General features: G+C 36.7%; 1 protein-coding gene and 2 non-coding genes across 3 annotated transcripts in view; 2 read left to right on the forward strand and 1 right to left on the reverse strand.

The window, feature by feature from the left end:
* The window catches only part of LOC129740152 (tudor domain-containing protein 6), a 360,358-nt gene that overhangs the window by 322,010 nt on the left and 14,215 nt on the right, over positions 1-24,133 (forward strand). The window lies entirely within an intron of this gene.
* Positions 5,975-6,046, reverse strand: Trnam-cau (transfer RNA methionine (anticodon CAU)). Its single transcript has one exon. It is a non-coding gene; the product is annotated as a tRNA-Met (tRNA).
* On the forward strand, positions 17,610-17,683 carry Trnai-aau (transfer RNA isoleucine (anticodon AAU)). The gene has a single exon. It is a non-coding gene; the product is annotated as a tRNA-Ile (tRNA).

The raw sequence follows: 24,133 nt of genomic DNA on the forward strand, positions 1-24,133 counted from the left end.
CTGGCCGACCTGAGCATTGAAATCCCCGATGACGATCTTGATATCATGTTTTGGGCAACGGTCGTATTCACGCTCCAGCTGCGCGTAGAATTCGTCTTTGTCGTCACCGGTACTTCCGAGGTGAGGGCTGTGCACGTTGATGATGCTGATGTTGAAGAACCGGCCCTTGATTCTCAACCGGCACATTCGTGAGTTGATCGGCCACCACCCGATCACGCGCTTTTGCATCTTTCCCATCACTATAAAAGCTGTTCCAAGCTCGTGTGTGTTGCCGCAGCTCTGGTAGATGGCACGACCATCTGGATACGTTCGTACCGTGGAGCCCTTCCAGCATACCTCTTGCAGCGCTACGATGTCGAATTTGCGGCTCTTCAATTCGTTGGAGAGCACGTGGGTACTGCCCACAAAATTTAGAGATCGGCAGTTCCATGTTCCAAGTTTCCAATCGCTAGTCCCTTTTCGTCGCGTGGGTCTTTGCCGATTTCCATCCGAAATTTGTTGTTCGTTATTCGTTGCTTATGTTTTTTTAGTAGTCACAGGCTCGCAAGGCCCGCAGCCAACCCCACTATCTCGCAGGAGGACCGTCGTGATGTTGCTGTTTTGGGTCCCGAACACCACCAGGACGTTGTTGCACTCCGCACGCCGCCCCTAACATGGAGAACAGACGCGTACGAAGCCCCCTAACTCATTCTGCATGCGACCAAAGCATCCACCGGGGTTGGGTACCCGATCTCCGCTAAGGTTGCTCGCACCCCAGCTAGTACCACGGGGAGGTAGAGAATCGGAGTTGCAGACAAGAGGTGATATGACCACTACCCGAGGGTTGGGTGTATGGGGTCTCGAGTTGCACATTGTCTACTTCACTAGCCACCCTCCTTTCTCTTTCCTATAATTTCTTTTTCATCTATTTGTTTCTCAATCCTGTGTTTTCAATCTTCTCTCCCAGTTTTCTTATTACCCTTTCGACATGCCAAATACATCGATATTGAAAGGGTGAGAAAAAAAATGAAGAAACAAATTTAAAAAATTTGATAAATTACCTACTAATAAAATATTGTGGATTAAAGGACCAGTTCTTATTGCAAACTCAAGCGCAAAAACAAGAAAGAGAAACACACAAAAAAAAATAGAAACAATGAAATACAAAATTAATGAAAAGAGAAAAAGAGCTTAAGTTAGATGTTAGACCGTATCAGAAAAGCAAATACTAGAAACGAAAAAAAAAAATAACACCAAAACCATTGATAAAAAATATTGTTAGTATTTGAAAAGACAAAGGAGAGGAGAGTATGAAGAATAAATTATGAAATTGTTGGGGATAGATAGACCTCCTGCTCGAAAAATTCTCGAGGAAAAAAAATTATAAAAAAGAGAAAAGGGAAATGAGACAAATCATAGTAAATATTCTATACGTTTTACATTTGGGGAACAGGAAAAAGTAATCATTTAAAATGTATGCGCAACAAATGAAGCAGACAAGACCGATAGAATGAAGAGAATTATCGCGAAATTGCGAATCTGACGAGAGATGACGATTTTGGAAGACAAATGGATAAGAGAAAAAATCTTGACTGTACTTCGTACCCATATGTACTAAGAAAATTATAAATAGAAAATAATAAAAAGAAAAAAATGTAATGAGAGACAATAAAACAGCAATGAGAAAAACTCAAAGAGGAAGAAATGATGAAAAAAAAATAATCGGCAATATTCTAGAAATAAAAGGAAAAAGGGATACATTTGAATTAAAAAAAAATAAATTAAAATAAGATAATGGATAAAACAAAGTAGAAAAAAGCTTGAAAATAGAAGAATCTTGAATAGGAAAGGATGTTACACAGAAGAATAATTAGAGAGTAAAGCTAAGCAATAGAGAAGAAAAATTACCTTGGATGAGGAAGAAGCAAGAGAGATAGAAAAAAAAAACAAATAAGAAAAATGGGGGACGGGGAAAATTAAATCTAAATGAAGAAAGAAGGAGATAGGGAAGGAAAAGAAAGACAGGATAGAATATTAAAATTTAGAAATAGTTAGAGGACAAGAGATTTAAAATGAAGGGAACATAGGAGTAACGAAGGAAGTAAAAATAAGTTCCATTTAAATCATGTTTTAAAAAGAACCTTGTAAAGTCAATAAACGGATTTCAACATTTCAAAATGGATTTTTTTTTACCAAGGCTTTCACTTTATTTGGCGAATCAATAAAAAAACAAATTGTGTTGTATTTTTTTTTTATTTATGCCTCCAAAATGTTTTTTTGAAGAAAGTTTTGCAAAAATAATCATGAAAGAGTTTTTGGAATCCTAAAATACGTTTTAAAATCTGTCGATGAGTTTTGATTAAAAAAATAATTTCAATTTTTTTTATTGATTTTTGTTGAGTAATTTCTGAGTTTCCACAAAATTCTCTCGGATATTGCCCGGCATTTTGGTCGTTAAGTCAGAAATGAAATGCTCGGATTTTGTCAGGTTTTTATATAAAATTTCCATTGTCCTGAATTTTCAATTCGAAATATGAAAAAATTACTTCTAAAATTTTTCCTTAATAATACAGTTTTTTTCCTCTGCTTTAGAATTTGAAACTGACAATGCGGAAATTGTATTTTTATTTGTTAAAATCCCTTCATCCTGATTTATAAAATTATGTTTCCATGAGTTTTTAGTTTGAGTTTTTTATTGTAAAAATTTGAAGGACAGAATTTAGTAATTTTATTTTAGAACCTGCTCGAATTTTAATTTCGGAAATCAGGATTGAGATTTGATTTAAAAAAAAACTAAAAAAATTAAATCGTTTAAATGAAAAATTTGTTTTTTTTTACTTTGTTCCATTATAAAATATTTTATTGAAGAGCGTAGAAACCTATTAGTTTTGCGAAAAATAATTGTAAAAATAGAGGTTTTAAATCCAACAGTTCTGAAACAATTTTTAATCTATTCGTTGAATATCAGTATGCAGGGTGGCCAGCAAACCGGAGAAATTGGGAAAATCGGGAATTGAGAATGGAACCGGAAAAAACCCTGGAAATTCAATTCAAAACCGAGAGAATTTTTTATCTTTTTTTTCCATATATAAACCTGTTGAATCCTGAAGTTCATTCATTTCATCATGACAAAACTTTTAATCAAGGATGGAAAACGCTTCGGAAAAAGTAGGAAGAAGTCGGGATTTGAATTCCATGAGTAAAATGCGGCAAAAGTTTGAAATTTATAACTGTTGAAGCTTGATTACAATTTTGGTAACTTTCTTTTATAGTGTTAATTGATAGAAGAATGGAAAAATTTGACCGAACATCTGGCTGGATGAAGAAATAAGTTTAGAAAATTGAATAAAAAAATGATATTGTAACTTTTTAGTTGTGATGTAAATTTATACATTGAAATTATTCAGTTTTTGACGAAATCTACACCTTGAAAACTACGATCCCTGCTTAACATCTACCTTGTAATTGAAATTATTTTTTTGTCCAGAATAAATTATGTTCAAAATTTCAGATTATAAGTGATTGGACTTACAGAATCACCTTTCAAGTTTCGGAATCATATACATTCATTACAGAAATCAAAATTTAAAAGGTAAATTTCTAGATTGGGATTAAGATTTCTAATTGGAAGTTCGATTAAAGATTTGCATTTTTGCGGTCGAACTGAAAATTTAAACAACGAAATTGGATACATATGCCAGAGTTCAGTTAAATTGATCCGGAATCCGGCATCTAAAGTTTGTTTTTTTAGACATGGGACAATTATGAATTGGTGTATCTTAAAAACCTTCCATTTTATCAAAAAAAAATATCTGAGAAGCAAATTAAGGTTATCTAACGAAAAAACAAGACTTCACCCTTTGTATCTCCCTTAAGTAAACGCACACTTTATCATTCAATTTTTTCCACCAATCAATATTTTAGGTGACTGCGCCCTTTCTCTTCAGTTTCCACTCATTTAACCCATAACCCAATATTTCCCGCTTAAGAAGAACAGGGGACAATTTGATTGATGAATTTAGCTGCTTCGAAATTAACTGGATTTTGTTATTTTTGTGAATCTGAAATTCGTTTCTGAGGCGATGTCAGCCGAGCTGACGAAATCTGACAAAAAACATATCTACAAGATAATCATCAAAATCAAATAAATGCAAAATCGGTTAGTTTAGACCATAGAATGCGAAGTATTCAAACGAAAATACTCTTTTTAGGCTTTCAAAGTCAGCGAAAACCAGAGCTTATGTCACCTTAACTCTGGTATTCTCACTACAGAAGCGGATTCTTACCAATCATGATAGTTTTTACAAATCTACCGCAAATACAAATTTTAAATGACATTCTGGGCAGTATTTTTAACTATTTTTCATCACAACAGCCATAGATTTTTTTGTGCACAATGTTTAAAGCTTCTTTTCGTGTATCTTTAATATTTCGGAGACGAGTAAAATTTAAAATCAAAAGAAAGTGCCCCATATCTAAAAGATCTATCTATTCGTGATGAGAATCGAAATTAAGTGTCAGAATTCTTAGTAAGGAATAAGATTTATCGGAATTTTTAAGGAGAGAATTCTCCGTGAATTCGTTTTTGGAAATTTTGTGTAGCTTTATGGGTGTGTATTATGGATTTGAAATGAAAGACAGATAGACCATAGGAAGAAAAATACCACAAAAATACTAAGGTGTTGAAAAGAGCGAGGAGCTGAATAGAAGCTTGACCACATACTGACTTTTTTGTCCCTCACCAATCGACTGTATCGAAGAAGAAGTACCTTAGTAACTTTCTTCCTATGGTCTATCCGTTTATCATTTCAAATCTATAACACTCACCGATAAAGCCGCTCAAAATTTCTATATTCTCAGGATTATGTTCTCAAAACTCTGTAGAAATCCCAACAAACATCATCGTAATCTAAATAATCTTTGAATTTCAGGATTTAGTTTTAGGTTCACGTTCAACTTTCATAAAATGTATTCTTTTTTGGAAAAAAAAACCTGATAAACATATTTATTTGTGTACATATAACCTGAAAAATCATGAAATCTTAATAGAGAAAACCGGGAAAAACAGGGAACTTGGAAATGAAAACTCGTTGGCAACCCTGTGTATGTTTGTGTATTTGTCAGTTCTTCATTCTAGTTTTTCTTAAGTTTTTCAATGATTTTCAGTGTTTTACTCTGAAATTTTTATTTAAACTTTAAACGTAGGTGAACAATAACAAGACAATCAGAGTAAAAGGAAATTTCACGTTCGCGAAACATACAAACATGTAGGAACTTGTTAATTAGACCAATTGTAAAGAAAAATCATCTGGAACAACTAAGATATTCCTACAAAATTTTGAGAGTAGAATTTCTTCTTCGCCAATTTCGCAACAACATAACATAACATAACATCATAAAGTGGGAAGATTACCCCAATAGTGATGCAAAGTAAAAAAACCGGTCGAAACTGAAAGCGAATTTTCATACGTCCATACTGGAGTTGCTGCTCGTCTTGTCAGCTGGCATTAAATATTTTCCAGTTTCTCCTACCCAGAGCATTTAGCAGGAGTTGGGTGTTCTCTCATAAGCCTCCAGCTCCAGATGCGAAAGAAAACTTGTTTGAAGATTTGTTCCTGGATTCGAAAACTGATGATGGGGCGGCGGACTTCTTTGGTCGGACATATCTTAACTTGTTCTATTCGCGAGTGGCATCGTGTTGTTGTGTTGGGAAAAAGTTGTTTCCAGTCCACAGATGGGATTTCTAATCGAAAATTGTATACCTAATACCGATTTTCATAGCAGTACTGACCTACAGCCTTACAGACATTCCTAAGAAGTGCAACAGGAATTTCCATTCCAAGAATAATGGCATTCAGACAAACTACTTATCACAATGTTTTTGCACTGTTTTTCTAGAAGATTTCAACACTTTTTGATAATAGAATATAATACTCATCACTCCTCACGGCATAAAAGTGTTGTAAAATGAAATTGACGGTGAAAAAAAAACAGATAGCAGAGCGTAGTTTCGATCTACGGACCTCTGGGTTATGGGCCCAGCACGCTTCCACTGCGCCACTCTGCTTATGTGTCGGATGGGTGAAAAATAGAGCATTCGATGCCATCTCATTTTATTGATTAATTTGATACAAGTTTTATCTCGCAGTGTTCCTCGGTGAATGTTCAGACGCTTTCATCATTCAGAGGAAGGGCAATTCGCTGCTTGGTGGGGAACTAAAAAAAAAACAATTGTGGTGATAAGATCTCTAGGAACGGATTATCGTCTGATGATTGAGGTGATAAAATAAGGAAACCACAGCTTTGATTTCGTTCGTGATTTTTATTTGAGGTTCTGTGGGGTTTTATGAGAGAAAGGAAAATGTAAGAGCTATAGAGCATGGAAATTAGATCCTTCCAATTTATTCTGAAGAAATTCTAAAAAACAATCATACCGTGTTTGGATAACGAGATCTCATAAAAGATATTTTCGCAAATTTATGCATATGCCTACTGGTTTATTTTCTTCCTTTGTTCTCAGATCGCAGCTAGATTATTTTTTATGCATTTGTAAACAATTCTGAATTTTGGTGAAAAATAAGAAGAAAAAAATGGGATTTTTTCATTAAACGTTGTCTACAGATTTTGGATTTTTTTTTTCGGGAGTTGGTGGTTGGTATCAATTAAATCTAAATGACTGTCTTGTATTTACGCTAAATATAAGAAAACAAAACAAAAAGTAAAAAACCACAAACTTAAAGTTGACAATTAAAAAATCAACATTCTCGTAATAAGGGTAAATCGGGGGAATATGCACCTGCTAAGAGCAAGTTCACTGGTGTTGGGAAAAAGTGGTAGAAATTTTGACACTTACGGCACATTTTGAAAATTTTCCCATGCACAAACGTTTTCACGATCTGTGGACTTCTAGTTTTTTTACAACACGTGTTGTATTTTCGCATGCTGTGATGCAAAAATAGAAATTTTTCTATCACATACGGCTGAAATAGAAACAGTGTTGTAAAAAAATACAACGTCCCAAGATCTTGAAAACATTTTTGCATGGTAAAATTTTCAAAATGTGAAAATTTCTACCACTTTTTCCCAACACCAGTGAACTCGCTCTAAAGAAAAGGACCGAGTACATGTCCTTGGTATTTCAATCTACTTCTTAGTAAGTATTTTTTATTGTCAAGACTGTGAAAATCTCGATTTTTTACAAACGCTTTTCAAAGCAATTTTTGAAATCATTGGATGTAAAAAGCCCTGGTGTAGGCAAATATTGCTCCAAAACATTGGATCAAAACGACTCTAAACAAAGGCAACATTCACAGTGAAAACAAAAAAGTTCTCTGAATTATTTCGGAAAAAAGTTTAAAAAATATTTTTTCCAATAACGAGTAGTTTTTCATCGTTTTTAATGAAAAAATGAAAAATATTGTAATTTTTATCTATATTTTCAACTGTGTCGATTTAAACCAAATTTATCCGCTGCTGTTGGCGACAAATTTAGTAAACCGATTCGATTATCAATGCACGTTTTTAACTCAAAACTGATGTAATTATTATGCAGAGGAGTATTATAACTAAACGTTCTTTTATGATTACAATTTATCTACGAATAAAAACATAAAAAGAAAAGAAAAAAAAATGTTTCAAAGAAAATTTAACACGATTTTTCAAATGAAAAGCAGACAATGCCAGCTGAAATTGATAAGGTACATCACTAAATCTTAGTTCGTTTTAATGGAAATTTGTTGATTGATTCGCAATTTTTTGCTAACATTTGTTCTTCCAAACAGAGACATCATTTGAATTGCTTTTTTTTTTGAAAACAAAAATTTGTCGAGGCCTTTGTAATATTTAAAAAATTGTACTATTTCTCATCAGTTCTAAGTCTTATGAAAAGTTTTTATTTTGTAAATCACTCTCTTCCAAGCGTTCGACGGGAAGTCTTTAATCTTTATCGAAATTTATTGACTACAATTATTTTTACCATAATTTGATTTTTTTTTCGAAGACCTAATTTTTCACAACAAACGGTAAAAACCCTATTTTTCAATTCAAAACTCCGTTTAAAATTAGGAGTTGAGCAAAGTTGAGCTAATTTACAGATTTTCAAACGATTTTGGAAGTTCCAATTCTCAATCTTGATTTCTTGAACCCCAGGTGAATTTCCCTGCCATTTTTTTATCAGAAAAACCGTCATCAGTAACCTGAGTGTTACTTGATTGCCTTTGAAAGGGTTTTCCATTGTACAAAAAGCATTTTCACATTTTCCCTCTCTGTATAACCATTATTTGCTTCCTTTTTAATTTTATTAAAAACGAAAATTTGAAGGCCTTTTTTTCGTTCGTATAAATTTTGAGCCGTTTATTCGAGACAGGTCATTTTTTGATCAAACAGATTGTTCTTTTCTTCATAATTTATTTTAAAAAGTCTGAAACTATTCCACAGCGATGACAAAAAGCGTGAAAATATTTTTTTTTGTGTGAAAAAAAATCACTTTCTCCTCAGCATTCTAAGTTATTGAAATTTATTTGATTAAATTGCATTCTGTGCGTAGAATTTTTTCTTACAAAATAGTTTCTTAATTTGAAGTTCCGTATAAGATCATTTCACTGAGATTTAAACTAAGGTTTTTTTTAGAAAAAAATTACAACTATACAGATTTTCAAACAAATTTTGCCAATTACATTTAACATTTTTTATTATAGCTTAATTTTACAGATTTCATGGATGCTTTTTCAAGTCAGATACCACTGGGATCGAATTTCTAAAGCTAATCTAACTATGATAATGAGGATTGCTCATTGTATGTAAAGTAAAATGACACAAGTTATCAATTTTTGGCATGATTTCTCTATGAAATTTCTGAAAATAGTCGTCTCAAATTTGTTCAGTAAAACCACATTTTGAGTCATGTCCGAGGTATTGCATGGCTACTTTTTATGCAATACTTCGCGAGTCTTCAGCAGTGATGTCAATTGAATTTATTGTTTATCAATGCGAAAAGACATACCTGTGTGAAACAGCTTATAACTTTTTAACCTAATTAGATACGAAATTACGGTCTTCGACAAAGTTATCCAGCGAGAAATTTCCTTTAGGAATTTTATAAATTAGCATAAAACTGTCAGCTGGCCCGGTTCTACAGAAGAAACCAAAATTGAGTTGATTTTTCAGTACAAAATATTCAATTTTCCCATACAAACCTAAAAGTTCAAATTTACTCAGTAAACGTTACTTAAAAATTCTGCAAAAAATTATGGATGAGTTTTGGACCAAGACGAAGCTTTTGAGACCCCAGGGTTTGAGAAATTCGAAAATGACCCCAAATCGACTCAGTCTAATGAGCAACGGACTCAGAAACGTCTGTGATAATCTGTAGCCTTCCGATTTTTGGTTTGTTCTCCCGGTACGCTTCCATGTTTTAAAAATTTTTAAGTGATAGTTGAATAACAGCAGAAAAAATGTCATCCGAATAAAAAAAAACTTCAATATTGTATTGCGCCTATTAAAAATATTGCACTTTTGCCTTTAAAAGAACACAAGAAATACCAGAAAAAAGTTAACCATTTGAATAACTGTGTGGCAAGTTACTGACGCGTCAAATTTTGTTGGTAAATTGTGTTTTATGACAATCGAAGAAAATAGTAAAAAAAAAGAAATTTGAAAATAGATTCGTAGGCCTCATCCCTGCTCTAAATTCATCTGAATATAGTCGTTGGCATTTTACCCCGCCAGGCCATTTAGGACAGAAGTACCCAAGAATCTTGGGCCAAGATACTATGATATTACTAATTTTCAGCACGAAATTTCAGCACATATCCGGGCCGGACAAATCTGAGAAATTTAACATAAAAACCTGGCATTTCATTTTAAAATTGATGACCAAACCCTGAAATTAAACAAAAATCAAAAAAAAATTAATGACAGTTTTTAAATCGTATTTCAGGCTTCTGAAAAACCTTTCATGATTATTTTAGCAAAACTTGTTAAAAATTTTTTGATTCAGTAATAAAGTGAAAAATTCGGGGCCAAATTTCGTATAAAATATCTGGGCAAAAACCGGAAAATTTGGCAACCTTATTTTAACATATATTGCGGACCCAATACGGGATACCACGTTTTTTTCGCTTGCCAACAGTGTGCTACACTTTGAAGCATAACTGTTAAACTTTATTCGACAAAATTGAACACATAATCTGCCGTAACTGAGAATGCTAAATTTGTAAAATTTTGTCCAGAGGTTTCTAAGATATAATTTGCCGAATTTCGGTGTTTCTCGTCAACTTCGTGGTCCTCAATGTGTTTATAACTGATTTTGCCTTTCCACCTATAGTTTTGATGATGTGGCGTATACAAATTTTACAATTGATCAGTTTAGGGTAAAATCGTTCTTCAATAATCGATAAACTACATAAAAACTAAAACCAGATTTTTAATCTATTTACTATCGTTCATCCAATGAAGAATTCAGGTCTGGCCTAGATATTGTAGTTTCTGAAATACAACGATGAGATTATTACCGCTTCTGAAATCATTCAAGAAAGTTTTCAGTACCTATTTTATTTTGAAGATTTTAGCTCATTTAACAACTATGTTAAAAACGACTTGACTAATGCCTTAAGAAATATCAGAGATTCGATTAGGTTAAAATCTTCTTTAAAATTTCGTCAAAATTCTCGTATTTTGCCGAATTGGGAAAAATAACAAAAGGAAAACTTCATGGACTTTTTGCTCAGAAGGCAAAAAACGCGGTCTTCCTAAAAGTTCATCATTGAACTAAAACCTTTATTTTCAAAATCTTGGTAATACTCCATAGTTTGGTCAAAAAGTGCACAAATTAATTTAATTTTTGATCTATTTTCATAAGTTATTTCGAAAAGAAGAGCTGATAGAAACAATTTTTCGAATTTATTTTCCACCGTAAAATTCAGTTAAACAATTTAAAAAAATGGAAGGTATTTTGATAAGCTTTCGACAAATTGTCTGAATGTCACCTTAGCAGAAATCGTTGAACCAAAGATACGTGAGTAACTTGCTATTAAAAGGGGTCTTCCAAAAATCACTGTTTTTTTCCAAGAGCTATCAAATGCAAATCAATTATGCGTAAAAGATTGCATTTTTCAGCAGTCAACTTGTTTATTTTTCGTTAAAATAAGTTAATTGATCCCTGATTGACTTTCAAATCACCTCTTCGGAAAGTTTCATGTTTAGTTGTTGTCGCGATCTAGCGCAAGGAAAAAAAATTATATCATGCAAATAAAAAAAACTTCTTACCTTTAGTTATATTCTCAAACATCCTTTTTTAAATCATAACATCATAATGAATCATTTGTAAAAAAGTTGACTAGAAAAAATTGTCTCCTTTTTCATGTTTTGAAAGACTGTTATAGTTGTTGAAACAAAAAAAAAAAAAAAACAAAAAGTTTGTGTCAAGTGAAATACTAAATTTGTATGCGCATAGATATCTCTTGGGAATGTTTAATATTTAAAAAAAAAGTTTTTCGACCAATTGATTCTTCAAGAATTATGCCAACCACCAGGGTTTTTTACTTCGGAAAATTGCATTTGAATATGGTTGAATCTTTTTTGAAACCATAGCGAATGTTTTTATTATTCTCTAGTCTGAGCTTGGGGGTTTTGTACATATGGATACATTTATTGTTTGTTTCGAGTCGTTTCTTCGACATTGAATAACGAAAAAATTAATGATCGTTGCTGAATTTTGCCTAAAAAAATATTACTTTCGTTTAGACTTGAATTGACTCAATTGCGGCTGTTTTGAATCATTTATACGAAATGTGCCATTTAGTGAAAATGAGTTTTACTACAAAACGTACCTTTTTATCATGTCCATACTCTAAGTACAGAATTTCCCATGAAACGAAATCTTTCCACTTTGCTTTTTTTTTATTAACTAACTAAAGATAAAATTTACATATCATGGTTAAATTACATTGTGTCCGATTCAAAGATTAATCAATTGATTTGTATTTTGAAACCCAGGGTGGCCAGCAAACCGGGAAAACAGGGAAAACCGGGAAAAACCGGGAATTTAAAATGGCACCGGTAAAACCGGGAAATAACCGGGAATTTGAAATCAGAACCGGGAAAAACTGTCACCAAAAAAATCATTTTTAATCTTAATATACTTACATACTTGAAAGGAAAGTTCATCAATAGAATTTTTTTCAGAAGCTTTAGATACAAATTGGTCATATTTGTTCTGTTATGATTTAACAAGAGATGCAGTTGCATGTTTTTGAGCCCCAATTGAGTTTTTTCTTTAAATATTAGAAATAACCAGCCATAAGGGGCTGTCCATTAATGATGTCACGCAAAATTTGGAAAAAAAATTACCCCACCTCCCCCCTCTGTCACATATTGTCACAAATTCCGTAACCCCCTTTTGTATTACGTCACGTTTTCCAAACCCAAAGAATTGAAAAAAAGGTTACCCACTTTAAACAAGCCTTTAATCATTGCTTAAAACACATTTCAATCATGAGTCCAAGGATTATGTTGATGATTTTCCATATCAATAGCCGGGAAAGTCGAGGCAGCAGCTGCAGTATCAGCGACGATGTTGAAACCATCCAAATCTAGTTCCTCTTCTTCAATCCATTCACAATCCAAATCTTCTCCACAGGTTAGAATAGCCAAGCAATCCTGTTCACGTTTTGCCACAATTTTAGTGGAACAGACTTTTCTGAGTGTTGCAGTGAAAGTGTTCTTGTGAACTTTCTTATGCTCGTAAAATTTACCAAAAGTGATTACGTGAGTATTATTATTCATTAAATGAATAGTGCAAGAATAGTTTTATTGAGTTTAGGATAAAATTATTTGTTATTGTTTTGCTGATTTTTTGTAATGACAAGTGATGTCACGCTCAAGCAGACCCCCCCCCTCCCCCCATGTCACAAATTGTTACAAAAATCGAAAGCCCCCCTCCCCCGCCTAACGCGTGACATCATTTGAGGACGGCCCCTAAGAGTCCGAATTTAGAAAAACTGTTTCAAATAATTAAATTACAAATAGAATTTTGACCTTTTATTAAAAATTCAAATATGAGATTCTGAAATAATATTCAAATGTAATTTCAATGGATGATTGGTATACTTTTTCGGTCAGCAGTTTAACAAAAACGACTATTACTTATGATTCCAAGGATCGATCAAGGATTGAAACGTTGGAATGATAAATAAAAAGTCGTTGTTGCTTTTTATTAGACTGTTTGCCGAAAAAGTATCACACAGAATTAATGTTCAAAATATTGGTAAGAGTTTCAGAATCTGAATTTATTTTCGATTTGAATCCAAAGTTCGATTTGAGTTCAGGTAGAAAATTCAAATTAAGTGATCGAATGAAATTTCTATTATTTATACAGAAGTCCGACTCAAAATGCAGATGCAGAATTCAGATTCAGAATTCAGGTTTAAGGGTATGATTTCTGATTAAAAAAATCAGACTATTTTACAATTTAAGATTAAGGTTGAAATGCAATTTTCAAAGAAATATACAGCTTAAAAATCAGAGTGTTTTGAGAATGAATTGAGAAGAAATTAAAAATTAAATTTCTTTTTTCAAATTACATTGGATTTTTAAATCCTAAATTCGAAATTTCACAATCACTTCTATTTTAAGTAACATGTCGTTTGGAAGTTCTAAACCTCATCAGTTCTGAGTAAAATCGATATTGATAATTGATGAGCTAATAAATCTATATGAGGACTTCAGAGTCAAAAGGGTATATGTGCAAAAATGTTAGATTTTGAGTTAACACCGTCAATCTTTTATTCATATTTCAAACTATATTTTGTGGTTTTTCAGATTTCAAGGATTTTTTTTTATATGTGAACATTTAAAAAACATATTTTTTTAAATATACGGAAAATAACCAAACGCCACATCTTAAATGCGTGTTTTCTCTAAATTATACCCCTTTGAATCAAAAGGCCTTACGATTTCTATAAACTTATGTTGCCCTCGAGTATTCAGTTGTTTTCTAGATGTTGTAGATCTCATAAAACAATGGCTTACTTTTGGCGTATAATTCTTTTAAATGTTTACGATATTTCCGTGTTTTACAGAATCAATACAATTCACGATTTCCAATGAAATTGATATGGCAAACATCTAAAATTTTGAAATCCTTCGAATGTTGTCAAAAAAAATAAATACACATTTTTAGAAAAAATGTATTTTCAAAGGTCAACAAAATCTCAACCAACCCTTTAAATGAAAAATGCATATTGCTTAGAATCAGCGCCTCAAATAGAAAACAATTCTTAAATCTTGACTCTTCAGAAAGGGTAAATTTTGTAAACCTGCGTTAGCAATTGAATTTAGAATAAAATTTTGAAATTTAAATACGATTCATTTTCTTTCATCTTAAAAAATTGTAAAATTTCTTTTCTACGGTATAGAAAGTATTTATCTAGGTATGTTGAAACAGGAAAAAGATTAAAATCTTGATCAGGAAAACCGGGAAAAAACCGGGAATTTGATTATGGACATCCGCTGGCCACCCTGGAAACCTCTATTCTTAAAAAAAAGGCCGTACCAAATTTCACATTCTTCTTTTGTAAACCACCCTCCCCCCTTCGAATTTTCCGATAATCCAGAAGGGGGAAATAAATAAAGTTGAAGGTATTTTATTGGAAAATTTGATATTATTTTCATTAATTGAATTAGATCTAAAATAGGGTTGCCATATGTACTCTTTTTCGATCGAAAAATGAACGAACTCTTCTTTTAATGAAAATTCACGAAAATTACTCCTTTTTTTGTTGAAAAACATTTTATCAGATAACTAACTGATTTCTTCCATTTTTTTGGGATTTTAATCCTATTGCATGATTCATACCGTAGTCCCGAACCTGCTTACAATTTATTAAGTTTGTAATCTCATATGTGCAAGAAGTCCAAAGAAAAAAATAACATTTTACCCAACTTTTACATTGGTTCAATTCTCTAAACGATGGATAAAAAAAGGAAGCAATGCTTTTCTATAAGTAAAATACATCAACTTTGGTAATTTTGTTTTATATCCGGTTTAGAGGAAGGCTTCTTCCAGACGTCGAAATAAACTGCCATCAGCGCCTTTAAATTTGTTAAAATGGCCCAAACAGTATAGGCAATACGCACAACAGCATTTTGCCTTAAAGAAACGCCAAAAATTGATAGATCGGATAAAACGCACCTCGAGATATTAAAAAACTATTTTTTGGATGCACCACTTTATCATGGTTGTCATGTTTTCTCAGAATAAATCCGAAACTTCTCCCTCCTCGAATAATCCAACCAAATTGACTTTTATCTTTCCACTAAAAAACTAAAAGAAATTGAACGAAAACTTAAACTGATTATTGCCAGGTAAATAACATAACTGGTAATTAGTTGACAGTATTTTACTGGTTCAAAATATCCTAATTTCTTTCGTTTCTCCTTAATTTTTCGAAATGTGAGTTAAATGTACTCTTTTGACATTGCAGGATATGGTAAAATAATTCGAATTATTTATTTTGTGCAATGTAGATTTTATACAAATTTGTTGCATTCAAGCTTTTGTCCAATTTTTAGAACTTATTGAACAGATTCGTGGGAAGTCATCAGGCCGGCTTCATGGAGGGACGGTCTACGACGGACCAGATATTCACATTGCGGCAAATCCTCCAAAAATGCCGTGAACACCAAGTCCCTACGCACCATCTATTCATCGACTTCAAAGCCGCATACGACACGATCGACCGTAACGAGCTATGGAAAATCATGGACGAGAACGGCTTTTCCGGGAAGCTGATCAGACTGATCAAGGCGACGATGGATGGAACGCAGTGCTGTGTGCGGATTTCGGGTGAATTGTCGAGTTCATTCGAATCGCGCAGGGGGCTTCGACAAGGTGATGGTCTATCCTGCATGATGTTCAACGTGGCGCTAGAAGGTGTTATTCGACGAGCGGTGGGCGAAATGCGGGGCACGATTTTCAACAGATCCAGTCAACTTATCTGCTTTGCCGATGACATTGATATAGTCGGCAGATCATCTGCGGCGGTGGAGGAGATCTACCGCAAACTGAAACGCGAAGCAGGAAGGATTGGGTTGATGATTAATACGTCCAAGACGAAGTACATGCTGGCCTGCGGATCCGAGACCGACCGAACCCGCTTGTCCAGTAATAACAAGGTCACGATCGACGGCGACGAGCTGGAGATAGTCGAAGACTTTGTCTATCTCGGCTCACTGGTGACCGCAGACAATGACACCAGCCGTGAGATCCGGAGGCGAATTATCAGCGGAAGTCGTGCCTACTATGGACTCCACAAGCAACTGCGGTCGAGAAGACTTAGCCCTCGCACGAAGTGTAACCTGTATATGACGCTCATTAGACCGGTTGTTCTCTACGGGCACGAGACATGGATATTGCTCGAGGAGGACCTGCGTACACTCGGAGTATTCGAGCGACGAGTGTTAAGAACCATCTTTGGCGGCGTACAGGAGAACGGAGTGTGGAGGCGAAGGATGAACCACGAGCTCGCGCGCCTCTACGGCGAACCCAGTATCCAGAAGGTGGTGAAGGCTGGCCGGATACGCTGGGCGGGACATGTTGCGAGAATGCCGGACGACTGTCCTGCAAAACAGGTGTTCGCTACGAATCCGGTATGAACAAGACGAGCGGGGGCGCAACGAGCGAGGTGGTTAGACCAAGTGGAGAGTGATGTGGTGAACGTGGGGTGCCCGAGAAATTGGAGAACGGTTGCTTTGAACCGAGTGAATTTTAGGAATTATGTTCGTCAAGTTATGTCGTGAGACGGAATACTATGTAAATAAAATAATAAATGAATATCTGACTTTTTTTTCATCCCCCCCTAGTGATGCCTCAACAAATGACAAAATAAAGATTTAAAAATTTGTTCCGGCCTAAGAACCAGATGGTAAATTACTTCATTTCCTCTAATTCATCACTACTTTCAAAAAACTTCATAAATTACCCAAATCGGTACCATTTCTGTTTAGTACCAAACCTTGTGCATTTTCTCATTTAGCTTAGGATTTTTTCAAGAAGTTCCTATAGATTTAAAAATTGGTTTCTTGATAGCGAGATCGAAAAATGCGCAGAGTAGGGGCCGGTCACAGTAAAAATTCTCAAATCTTCCTTAAAATGTCATGATTTTTGTGTTTTGTTAAAAAAAAATGATTGAATCACTTATTAACGGTAGAGTATACGACTTTTGAGACGGATTTGTTCCGTTATTGAGAACCGGGAATTTCTTGGGACGATGCAGGAAAAAATCGTGGAAAATGCGGGAAATGAAAAATTGAAGTTGAGTGCCCCCCCCCCCCCCGTAGAATACTACTTTTGAAGATTCCGAAAAAAATCATGTCGTCTTCCTATACTCAATCAATTCGATACTTGAACAGATTTCTGATTCAGGAACTGCTGACCTGAAAATTTAAGTTACTTCCTGATTTCTCTTTAAAACTAAATAAATAAATAAAGTGTGTGTACAATCAAAGAGCTGCGGTCAAATACCTACAATTATGAAATGTGAAGGCAAGAAAAATTTTGGTATTTAGTTCTACGGTCGCAGGGAGGTGAGGGAAAGAAATCCGCCATTGACTCTAATTTTGTTTCCAAACATGGCTCCATAGCTCAGTTGGTTAGAGCGTCGTGCTAATAACGCGAAGGTCGTGAGTTCGATCCTCTCTGGAGCCAGGAATTCTTTTTTCATAAATTATATTACTTTCCGATAACACGTATGCAGATGATTTTGGTTATGGGAACACTTCAACAAGTGAAATTAATAGAGCCCCATCCTATTTAAAATAAACCTATTTGGTCTTTTGGTTTGCTGCAAATTACCTAATTTGTCTTTTTTTTCAGTTAAAATTCTAGGATTTATCGTAACGTCAAACTTCAGATTTTTAATTCGTTTCTTGTAAAATATAGTCATGAAATGGAAAGAAAAGATAATTTCGAACACAGAAAATTACAATTTTAAAAATCAAACAAGTTTACATGTCAGATAACTTTCGGTCATAGACTTCTGACAGCAGAAAAGAACCACTCCCACTGTATGAACATAATTAATTACGCAGGTGATCATTTGATTACGTCGCCTATTAACTTTATTAAATCATACACCGACGTTAAGAGCGAGAGAAAATCGCTAGAGAACTTGATAATTGAATGCAACCATTTTTTAACGATTTAATTTCTTCTTTGTCTAGGAGCCGATGGCACATTAGCGAAATTACTCCAAACTTCTACGTCAATGGAACTAAACCGCTGCTGCCACTCACTTAATCGCCGTTAAAGTAACATAATAACATGTAGCTCAGCTGAAATCGGTAAAAAAACAAGAATCTTCATTCCGTTCCACATAACCTATAAGAAGGGGGGAACCTTGAGAGGATGGGATTTGTAATGTGCCCCAAAGATGCGACACAAACATATGAAAGTGCTCGTCCCATCTCTTCTTGGCTTTTCTTTGATTGAGGCCGCGCTGACGATGACGTTGTTGCTGCTGCGCACTGTGATGTAATTAAAAAAGAGCGCATCTTTTCTTCCAAAAAAAAAGAAAAAACCAGCCCGACAAGTAGCTTCTGATGAAAGGTGTTGCTAATTATGTTGTATGTAACCTCGTAGAAGGCAAAATCTTCATGCGCTTCGTATAGCGGTGGCGCCGTAACAGATTACCTACGCTAGGAATAGGTCCCCATTCATATACTTCTTTTGGTTGGAGCTGAATGGATGGACATTCCAGGCAGCATACCACACGGGACTACTTGTTTTGGTGAATGGGTTCATAAGGCCTACTTATGTATGCAGATCAACATTAGCCGACTAATAGTTGACTTAATGTATCATGATCATCGTTCGGGGAAAGGAAAATAGCAAATGCTATCGAAGGCGATGGTAATCATAGATCTTTTAAAATGATTTTATAGGAAATCCTTCAATTTACGGGTTGAACATGTAACAGAAAAAACTTCCTCATTTTTAGTCCTTCTGAAATGATTTGGTGATTTTAAGCTACATATCTAGGGGATAGCTCGAAATTTGAAGTGTTTCACGTAAGCCTAACTTGACGAACATCCCACATTCGCCAAATCACGCTCCACTTGGTCTAACCACCTCGCTCGATGCGCCCTGCTCGTCTCGTTCCTATCGGATTCAATCATCACTAGATTCCAAATAAATCTAAGACGAATCACACCAACCGAGAGTCACCCAGGTGGTAAATTTGCCCATTGGTTTCACATTAAGATACTACATCTAGGGGAGGCTGTGTTCTTGCACTTATATTATGTGTATAGCACCAAACCGAATAGCGACAGTTTTACTAGCGACACTTTTTACTAGCGAGATTCCTGTCACTCGAAGGCTTGTTTTTCTTTTTTTTCAGTCCAGTAGGCGATTTTCATGTGGTGCATAAACTTTGTTTATGTTATTTACTGTTGATTTTCCATAGGCCATGAATCGCATACTCCAAGTCTCCTTGGAAACTCACTATACGTCGTTATGATTTTCAACGTCGCGAGGTATGCGCCGTATCGCTAGTAGGCAAAGCTACTATGATTATTAGCGCTCATATTTTGGTTTATATCTGCATGTATCGTAACCTAAGTGTTTTGCTCCTCTTCCGCTAACTTCAGACTGGTACAGAAGACCCCGATCTTCGAGAGTTCGTCGATTATAGCACGCCACGAATGCTCGTCGTGACATATCTTATTTGGAACATTTAAGCGTTCAAAGTTAGAAGTTGTCTGTACGCATTGACATGAACCTTTAGCAGACTTGGTAGATAGCCTGTGTTGAAGATTACTCTGTAACTACGCATTGCCTAAAGCACTCATAAACCCAAAATGAACTGCGTTAGGTAGAAATTGACCTCTCAATACATCTGATCTACACAGTCTGGAAATCGCGGAATAATTTTATGCGTTGTCGTCCTATGCATTGCATTGGCGCTGCTCGTTGAGCTCCACGAACTCCTTGCTTTGTAACACCCCTTATACTACGCTCTATCACAAGCGCAGAGCAGGAGGCCACTACTCAGTATCGTAGTGCTACAATCGCAAGAAGACTTCTCTTACTTCTCTCTGGACCATGGCAGTTCAGCATAATCCAGACCAATGATTCGATGACGTCCGATACACTCTCATAACAGTATTGACATGCGCATTTTTCGGACACTTTTCAGTCGCCGCCTTGGGCCATAGAATCTCGCTAGTGCAACCCTATAGCCCCATGGGTTATCATCTGCGCTCATTTTTTTTTTCTTTTTTACGGATTGCATTCCAAGGCACAGCGAGCGACCGAGCCCCCCCAGTATGCTACTCTGGGTCCATGGGTGCAATTGGACGACTCATGATACTAAGTACCCCTACGCCATAAAGTCCACCTGGGGCCCCTGGTCATAATTCCCATCCGGATCTGCATCGAATTCTGTACCCGAGATGGGAGAACAAGTCCGCGCTTAAGCGCTCATCGGCAAACTCCAGTTCGAGTCAAAACTCCTCTCCTCTGACGAATAGAGGTCCGACCTTACCTTTACTCGTAACTTGAGGCTCGATTGGTTTCCACGACTATCGTTCGCTCCGCCTCTGTTCGAGACCACTGCAAGATACCAATGACCTCTCCTCTAACGACTCGAGATCTTGGCTCCACTTGGATTGGCTCGAGGCCCTCTAACCGTTGCCCGTCCGTGTGCCGAATCGAGAACAGCATATCCTGGACACGCGCCTGTCACAGCACACGTCCGAGGCTTTACGTAAACTACTCGGATGATTCCCGGTGAAGACGTCATCCTACACAGACTCGAATGACTCACCCGCCGTCGACGTGAAGTCACTCTATCCGAGAATATTCAGCGGCGTGAATACTCTTCTCCCTACAAATACGACTGCGAAGAAGGTAAAGTCTTATCCCCGCAGCTTCCGTCGTAGGAAGTGCTCTGGTGTCTCAACTGTGTCACCGCAGGTTGGGCAGAATGGCGAGGCTACATGTCCAAACCGATGGTGGTACTGCATGAAGCATCCGTGACCAGTCAAGAACTGCGTCATGCAGAAATTCAACTCTCCATGTCTCCAATCTATCGTTAGGTATCAAGCGTTAGGGATCAAGCATTGGGTCCACCGTCCGCTTTCTGATCTGTCCCACAGGTGCTGCCAGTTGGACATCGAGGCCTCTCTGGCATGTTTCCGCACGTCAAACATGTGCCTGTGCTCGTAGCAGAAGGTATCTTCCTCTAGCAAGACCGAGATGGGCATGACCCCCGCCACAACATCAGCAGCTACCGAGGACACTATTCATTAACCACTACACGCTGCAGAACTTCTGCAGGTTACACTGCCTACTCAAGGCCGCCGCTCCGTACCGCAAAATGGACGAGGTTATGCTCGCCAGGACTCTTCTGCTGCAGCGGATCACCGAGTTGTTCGACATGGCCCACGAGAGGGCTACTGTCGTCATTGCCGCTCTTTTGTAGGTGTAGTCGACGTGGGCCGTAGAACTCAGCCGGTCGTCGAACATCACCCCCAGATTCTTGATCGCACGCTTGGATTCGATTGCGCACGATTCAGCTGCAATCGTCTCTGATTATGCTGAAATCAGGTTGATGATCAGCACCATCTCGGTCATCACTGCGCAAAACCGGTCTCCTCCCCTCTACTTCAGCCTGGCTTTGTCTGCCCCTTCGACGACTAGTCGAATGGCATCCACCGTGCTGCGGCCTTTCCGAAAACTAAACTGTTTATTGGTTAGGCCGTTCGCACCTTCGGTGTAGAACTGCATTCTGCTCTTAACCACCTTCTCTATCACCTTTCCAACAGTATCCAGGAGGCATATCGATGGATCAACTGGTGGCTTACCCAGTTTTGGCAGGACGTCATCGTTCGGCAACTGCATGAAGATAACTTCATGCATTTTTGACGTCCATCTGATGAACGACCATGTCAAATTCGGCTGGCTGATAACCTCAGCATGCGAACGCGTTCTGGTAACCCCAGAAAAGCATCTCGGTGGCTCCGAGAATTAGCCAGACTTAGATCGACAGCACTTATCCCAAATGCCTCAGAAATCAAGAGGTGGAAAAATTCGCTAGCGACTAACAGTCGTTCGAACCACCTCCTCCGGAGTAGCTTCCATCCGTCGAAAACATGCTCTCATCTCCAAATCCAACTCTTAGCTCCAACTTTTTGATCGCTAAAAAAAGCCGAAAGACAAAGTTCAGCAACAAACGTCCAACCTCCGATCCAAGCTAATCCTCCAACTGGAGCATTTGGACCTGATTAATCCTGGTTGCAGATCCCGAGAGTCTTCCTCGAGAGTAACCCTCTGGAAACCCGACTTTCCGGCCCCAAACTGGAGCATCTCGTGACCTCTGCGCGGGTGGTCGTCTGATCGCAGCGCATAGCTAAAGCACGAGAGTAACCCTCTCGGCTTTCAGATCTAACCACTTGTTCATGGGTGGATCATCGACCTTCACGCTGAACCATCCCGGTTGCGGATCCTGGGACTCCTCCCGGCTGTAGGTCGTGACCTCACGCTTGCTAACCGCAACGTAGCTCGTGACGGCTTCGAGAGTAGCCCTCTCGATCCGCGAATCTTTCCGGGCTCTGGCGATACCTCCTGGAAGGCCGTTGACTGACGGCCTGGTCTCTGCCCTGGCTGGTCCATCTACGCTGGTTCGTCCCTCTGGCTGGTGACCAACTTCCGAGTTAAACACTTGAGGTTAAATACTTGAGAGTATCCCTCTCGAACTAACTCGAAAAATTTCCAAACCAGACGTATCTGGGCCCATAACCTGTTGAAAACGCGGGTTTTCGTGGTGAAATAGAGTTAATCTTTATTAAGTTCCGTTTGATAGGCACAATAATAGTACTCATTACATTAGCGATAGCTATTTGTCACTTTCCACTTCTCATATTCCCTAACCAAGAATGTACTCATATCTCAATGAGTAAAATCAGATTACTACTCATTATTTTTGGAAATACCCGAACCTAGTTTGAGTAGGCTCGCCTGACCGTTTGATGATGTAAACATTTTATTGTCATCAACAACACCATCCTATTGTCCTCAGCAATCATTATTTGCGAATTGGACATAGCAAGAGGAACCAAAACAAATAATGTTTTAGTTCTGCTCGTGGCAGCATATTCTGCTGCTGTTACTTGAGCCGATCGTCTTTCTGTCGGAGAAACCGCAAATTTCAACAAAAACTAAATGTTGTATGTATGTTGGTAATCCACCATGGGTGCACGGATTCAACGCAATTTTACCAAAGTATGAACACCTCTGCATTCTACCTCTATTCCGCGTAACTCTAATGCAGAATTTTCCATACCCGGCACCATGGCTTCGTGTTATCTGTTATGTCTGCGTGTATTTCGTGTCAATGTTGGTTTTTGTTTTGTAGGAATGTTTCAAATGCCTGCACAACCATTCAAAAATTTAGAAAAATTTAAAATTTTTAGAAATTTTCCTCAAGTATTCCGGCATCCGTGTATATACCTGGATGGTTGGCAGGTTTTTGATCATTCTTATTGGGATATAGAAATATGAAATACAAACTTTTCATTTTAATAGACATCTTACCTTGCCGCTACCACTCTTCTTACCTTACCTTATAACTTTACATTGTTTTTGACCTCTTTGGACTACTTAACTTTTCTTCTCTACCCAAAGTTCAAGTAGCCCAATTTTTTGTTCGCACGTCCCAACCCTTCCTACCCTTCCCCTTAGCCTTTTACATTATTATTTATAATTGATTTGTTTTTCTTTTTTGGTCAGACGCTTGAGTCATAAAAATTATCATATTTTTCACTTTCTCCTTGATTCCCAATGGTTCATGACAATATTGCTCTTTTCAAAACTACATAATCCTATACTACACATTTAACCATTTTTTTTTAGCCTTCCTCTTTAAAGATTAGACTTTAAGTGACTTAATTTACCAGATTTTATCGAGAATACGTTACAAATTTTTACTATTCTTCTTCTCCATCTGATATTTCACTAGCACTTCTACTGTAAATCTCTTCTGCCCTTTTCTTCAATTTTGCTTTGTCTTTCACAAGCTCTAGCCATTCTTCTTCTGATATATGTGAATATTTTTCAAAATCCTGATCTAATGAACATCTCCAGGTGTAACTTGGA

This window comes from Uranotaenia lowii, chromosome 1 (assembly GCF_029784155.1).
Source record: "Uranotaenia lowii strain MFRU-FL chromosome 1, ASM2978415v1, whole genome shotgun sequence".
Lineage (NCBI taxonomy): Eukaryota > Metazoa > Arthropoda > Insecta > Diptera > Culicidae > Uranotaenia > Uranotaenia lowii.